This window comes from Neophocaena asiaeorientalis, unplaced genomic scaffold (assembly GCF_003031525.2).
Source record: "Neophocaena asiaeorientalis asiaeorientalis breed wild unplaced genomic scaffold, Neophocaena_asiaeorientalis_V1.1 scaffold134, whole genome shotgun sequence".
Classification (NCBI taxonomy): Eukaryota; Metazoa; Chordata; class Mammalia; order Artiodactyla; family Phocoenidae; genus Neophocaena; species Neophocaena asiaeorientalis.
This window is the reverse complement of record NW_020185339.1, coordinates 24,870,009-24,875,761: the sequence shown is the minus strand read 5'-3', so window position 1 is coordinate 24,875,761 and position 5,753 is coordinate 24,870,009. Positions and strand designations below refer to the sequence as shown.

Genomic DNA, 5,753 nt, shown 5'->3' with positions numbered 1-5,753 from the left:
TGGGCCGGGGCGGGGCACCCCATACCTGAGCTGCTCACCTCTCTGCATATTAATAATGGGGGACCCATCTGGGATCTAGAGAAGAGGTGGAACCCCTACCTGGGATCTGCAGGAGGGGGGGTGGAGCCCCTACCTGGGAGCTGGGGTGGTGGTGAAGAGAGATTTGTTGACAGGGGCAAGGTAACTGTCAAAGCCTTTTTGTTGCTGTAGGGTCTCCCAAGGATCTCCAAGCACATTTAGGCATCTTTTCTTATTGTTGCAGGAAGAGGGCATGTGGGGAGGCATAAATGGGAAAGGGGAGGACTCCGGTGTCCCATACTCCAGTTCCAGGGAAGGAAAGGAACTTTTCTTCCTGCTCATCAGAGAAGGAGAGGATTGAGTCAAAGACAAGCCATGCATCGTGTTTATCTCCCTGGCAGCTGCCATCGGGTAATCTCCGCAGTCTGTTGATTCTTAACCAGAGCTAGGGAAGTGCTCCTCTCCCTGCTAAGACTTTCCATGGCCCTAGGAAAGAGGCTGCAGGTGTTTGGTGAGGAAATACACCTCACAGCCTCCAAACCCTCCAAACCCAGTTCCTCACCAGCATTCTCAATGGTGAGCACTGAAGCTTTTCATTTCTGGGCTCTGGCAGAGGGAGAGATGGGGGTAGAATATGGATAGATGTTTATGATTGTGTTTTTTAAAAAGCCTTCACCTGTGGTGATAAGATGATGCCTTTATATTGGGCCCGTGGGTCTGACTTACACACTAGCTGCTTAGAGAGGCCTTAGGGAGAATGGAGGCATAGTGGGCAACAACCGTGCCGTAGTGGAATCCAAATATGCTTCCCGGTCCCCTCCTTTGCTGTCTCTGACCAATGCAATTTGCGGGCTCCATGAAGGGCAGCCTTGGAATGAGGTTCTGGGATGGAGAAATGGAAAGCCGGATTGAACTGTTTTTTGTTGGGAGGAACACTGGGTGATTCTTGACAGAAAACACTGCTCTGTTAACAGGAACTAAGCTGGGAAGAAGGGTAGGTAGGGAAGTGGTCAAAAGGTAAAGAAGGGCCCACAGGGTCTATAAGTGGCAGAATTCAAGGTGTCCCAGGATGCTTCCCCACAGCACTAGTGGCTCATCATGTACTTCCCTCGCCTCCGTTCCAGGTAAGGGACGCTGCAAATGAGCAGGTTCTACCATTTCACTCTCTCCCACACCTTGCTAACCACAGGTCTTTTCTGGAAGCAAATTGCTATTTCTTCCTTTAGTGTGAGAAGTGGTCAATGGCAAGAGAAGAGGAGCCTCACAAGGAGGCACTGAAACCCAGGGAAAGAAGGGAGTAGAGGCAGCTGCCCCTACAGAGCGTGTTGGCTGAGATGTCCTTACAGGAGATCACTGTGGACAAGAGTCACTAATCTTATTGATGAGACTGTTCCGGTTTTCACTCACTCCAGCAATCTAGTCCTTGAGAGTGCTAGCTACATGTAATAACTTACCCAGAAAAGTACCATCTCCTCAATGTTAATTACCAGGAATAGATTCCCAGTCTCACTTTTTCAAAGCAGAGGCAGATCTTGATATCAAGTTAGATCCCGAGTCGATAGCTTACTAGATTTGGCCCTGTTTGAATATTGGGTGGGGCGGGGGGGGGGGGTGCTTTGCCAATCAGATGAAGGGAAATAAAAGTTTCCAAAGATCAAGGCTCTTCAGGTGCCCTTGGCGGGTGGGGGGGGGGGGGGGGGGGGGCGTGCTTTGCCAATCAGATGAAGGGAAATAAAAGGATTTAGGACTTTTGCTTGGTAGGAGAGGGAAACATCTCTCAGGGTCGAGTGGTTTCTGAAGAGGTGGGCAGAGAGAGCATTTCTTCCTTTAAATGGAAATAGAACCCTCACCCTCACCCCCAGTCACCACTGTCCCCAAATAGGCCTGGGTGGGAAGGGGCTATTTAGTCTGGAAATAGGTAGATGGACGTGATTATCTCAGGACTAGATACTGAACAGAAATGAAGACAGATGGAATATATAGATTCCCACGCTCAACATATCCTATCTCCCCCACCCCTACGACCCTTTTAATTTCTAATCTGGGACATCTAGATTCTCTTTAGGGAACCTGGGCCTGGTGTTTTTTTCCTCCGGTTAAAAAAGCCCATAGGAATATAAGTGTCCAGGGCAATTTCTTCTTGGGAAGGGCATCCATCCAGGAATTCTGTTTCCCGTACTAGCACTCTGCCAAAGCTAAATTCAGAATCTGGAGCATATTAGCTGGAGAGTCTCTAAGTGTGGGATTTCACCTCTACCTAGCAGGAAGATTTTCCTACCTAAGCAGACTAATAGGCTGAGGCATGAGAGAGGCTGAGACAGGCAGTTCAGGGATGATGGGTTGGCCAGGTGAGTTTCAGCATCTCTAACCTTAAGATGGAGGACTGGACTTGCCTACCCACCCTTCTCTGAGACCAGAGGGCCTTGAGGAGTGTGGGGAAGGGCCAGTAAAAGTTGAAAGGGTTTTCGGTGTCTTTTGTGAAACAAGAAAGGCTATGAGCAGAGATTGGTTTGCCATCCTTAGCTCATTCATTCATTTAACAACTATTAATTGAGTGCCCCCTGTGGGGCAGGTGATGTGCTGGATGCTGGGGATATAGTGGTGGACAAAACGGACTGAGTCCCTGATTCTGCGGAGCTTGTAATATGGATCAACTCCAACAGATGGAGTGGAGAGTAGAGAAGGCCTCCTGCTCCTTGTTTTGCCACACCCATCCAAGTGGTAAAATTCAACCATTCTGGTGTCTGCCTCATATTTTCCTTTGGGGGGGTTACCTACACAGGAAAAGCACATATATGATTTCTCTCTCTCCCTCTCCCAGGATAGTACAAGCATCACTCTCTTCTCTCTGCTCCAGTTCCTCCTGGAATTTTACAGACAGAACTTCCCTCTTCCTTGGGATAGTATAGACACAATCCCTTTCTATTCTCCTTTCTCCACATGGTGTACACTCAGGCTCCCATGGTCTAGACCCAATGTCCTAAGCTGTGGTTCAAGGTCATTTCAGGGGACCTGGAGCAAAGACCCAGCTGGGGATTATTTTTGCCCATCTTTGTTGCATCAGAGTCTAGCGTGGGACCCAGAACATAATAGGCACTCAAAAATTGCTCTTAAATAAAGGAATGAACAAATGAGTTAATGAATATACCTGTATATGTCACAGAGCCCAGTTCTGTCTCTGATTGTGTGTTGCGTATGTTCCTGTGTGTAGGGGGTGAGGGGAGTAGGCATGGGGATGGAAGAAAGGGAGAGGTTGTTTTTGTTGTTGCTTTTAGAGGGTGATGTTCAAAAAGTGTGGTCCTCTCTTTTTTTTTTTTAATTTATTTTATTTATTTATTTTTGGCTGCGTTGGGTCTTCGTTGCTGCACGCGGGCCTTCTCTAGTTGCGGCGCGTGGGCTTCTCATTAAGGCGGGCTCTCTTATTGCAGAGCACAGGCTGTAGGCACGTGGGCTTCAGCAGTTGTGGCATGCAGGCTCAGTAGTCGTGGCACACGGGCTTAGTTGCTCCGCGGCATGTGGGATCCTCCCGGACCAGGGCTGGAACCCGGGTCCCCTGCATTGGCAGGCGGACTCTCAACCGCTCTGCCACTGCGGGAGCCCTGGTCCTCTCTTTTGAGGACCCCAGACCAGAGCCTGGAACTGAAGGAGTTACAGAGAGGATACAGAAACAATCTGGATATATGAACGAGATGTATCAGGATGAAATTGTGAATGCCTGACGTGTATACAAATGAATCTGGGTAAAGGCTGATGTGAGTGACAAGGACATTTGGTGGAGTGTGAGCTCCATGACGATGTCTGTTTTTATGTTTATAAATGGCATGTGTGATAATAAATATGTTGGGATAATAAACACGCGCTTACCTGAATACCTGAAATTGTCCTATGTATGAATGAGATGATGTACGTGAGTGTGTGTATAGGTAATGGGGATAATATGTATGTGTGATCTGGTGCATGTGTTTGTGACACACCCAAATTTTGGACAATCCTGGGGAGATCAAATGCACAGGAGGAAGAAGCCCAGGGACTGGACTGGGTGCGTCACTGATCTATCCCACCTTTTGTCTTCATTTTGTATATGACCCACGGACTGATCTTCTGTGGCTCTGTTTTGAAAACTGTGCTGCTCTCCTTTCTCTGCATATGGCTGTGGAGCTGCCATGAAGACTGCAGGATAAACTGGCTCCCTGGACCTCTGGAGAAAAAGGAGCATCATTTCTCCCAGGCCTTGGCGGGAATGATTTTTAGTGCCTTCCTCCCTGGATTGGCCCTTCTTCCTTTATATTCAACCATGGCAAAGGGAATCTCTCCTCCCTGGGTTTTATATCCCCCTCTATTGTCTTGAATGAGGCAGCTATTGCCCCCACCAGCTTTGTCTTGAATGAGGCATCCCTCGATGGTAGAGGGTGGAAAACACCTGCAGTAAGGTGAAGGGGAAGGTGCAGAGATACGGGAACTCAAATTTAGACCAAGGGGAGAACTTCACAAACCTCTGGTCAGAACAGGTGGCTGGAGGGGACCGGGGACCGGAGTGGTGGCAGTGGAAGAGCAGAGGGAATATTGGGAGACTTGAGCTCGAGTTCTTGTTTCCACTCTGCCAAGTATTAGCTGCATGACCTTGAAGTCACATAATCTCTGCGTCTCTATTCTTTATTTGGTAGCGTCCGTATGAAAGTGGCTGTTAAATGATAAAGTCTGAAGTTCTTTCAGCATGGGAGTGCTTGCTGTGTGAAGAGGCAGCAGAATGGGAATAAATGGGTGGCCGTTGGCTTGGATGGGGAGAAAATAAAGACTCAAGAGGCAGGAATATGAATGACTTAATAGTTTCGAGTCCTGGTGTCTGGGACCTGATTTGGAAGAGTCTTGCTGTTGAGTGGTTGTCTGGAGGGGGTGAGGCAGGTGACTGAGAGCTTAGAGAATAGAAGGCCGGGTGGGATGCGAAGAGGGCTGTCCCGCAAAGGGTGTGGGCCCCTGAGGTCAAAAGAAAAGAGAGAAACTTACTCCTTGTCTCTTTCCGATTGGTCAAACTAGAAGTGGATGGAGCAATTTTAAGTTTTGGGGGGGTGTGGGCAGCCTAGGGACTGCGTTGGTGAGTTCCGTGAGCATTGGAGGAATTCCCCTCTGGCATTTATCCTAAGTCTGTAGGCCTGGGGGTGATATGACCAGGTACGACACATCCTATTCTAGAGAATCTCTAAAGTCCCTTAGAACCCAAAAGCACTCTGCTTGCCTGGGAGCCCCAGGAGGCCGGTTAAAAAAGGTAGAGGAGATCCCACGTTTGAGGTTGCCACTTATCACTTTTGCCAGGAGGAGGGTGAAGTAGGTTGGGGATGATGCTATGGGACTGGAAGGCCAGGTGACAGACTCAGGAAGCTTGGATGTCTCTAGACCCTTTCCACCCGCCCCCAGTCCAGGGAGCTCCTGAAGTCAATGCAGTGAGGGGTTGTGTCTCATCTTCTCCTCTTTATTTTTTTGGCTATTCCCATCAGACTGGGATGGAGGAGCCGGGAACCTTGAAACAGATCTTTCCCTCTTTTTTGAGTCTTTACGGGGATCAAGGATTTGTTTGCAGCTTCTCTGCTCCCTCTGCTTTCCTCTTCTTTGATTCTTCCTGCAGCCTTTCCTCTGCCCCTTCCCTCCTTTGTTCCCATCTCTTTCTGGTTTCTCTTTCTCTGCTGGGCTCTATTTTGCTCTCCTCTCTTGTCCCTCTTCCTCCTTTTCTTTGTCAGGAG

The 5,753-nt window shown here is 48.8% G+C and overlaps 1 protein-coding gene across 3 annotated transcripts in view; it reads left to right on the top strand.

Annotated features, from left to right (window-relative positions):
• Positions 1-5,753, top strand: part of PDE1B (phosphodiesterase 1B) — a 28,820-nt gene that overhangs the window by 1,116 nt on the left and 21,951 nt on the right. The window contains exon 2 of one of the 3 annotated variants that reach the window (XM_024736886.1): positions 263-429. The exons of the other annotated variants lie outside the window; for them this stretch is intronic. The gene's annotated coding sequence lies outside the window, so the exon portion shown is untranslated. The remainder of the gene's footprint in view (positions 1-262; positions 430-5,753) is intronic. 3 annotated transcript variants of the gene reach the window in all.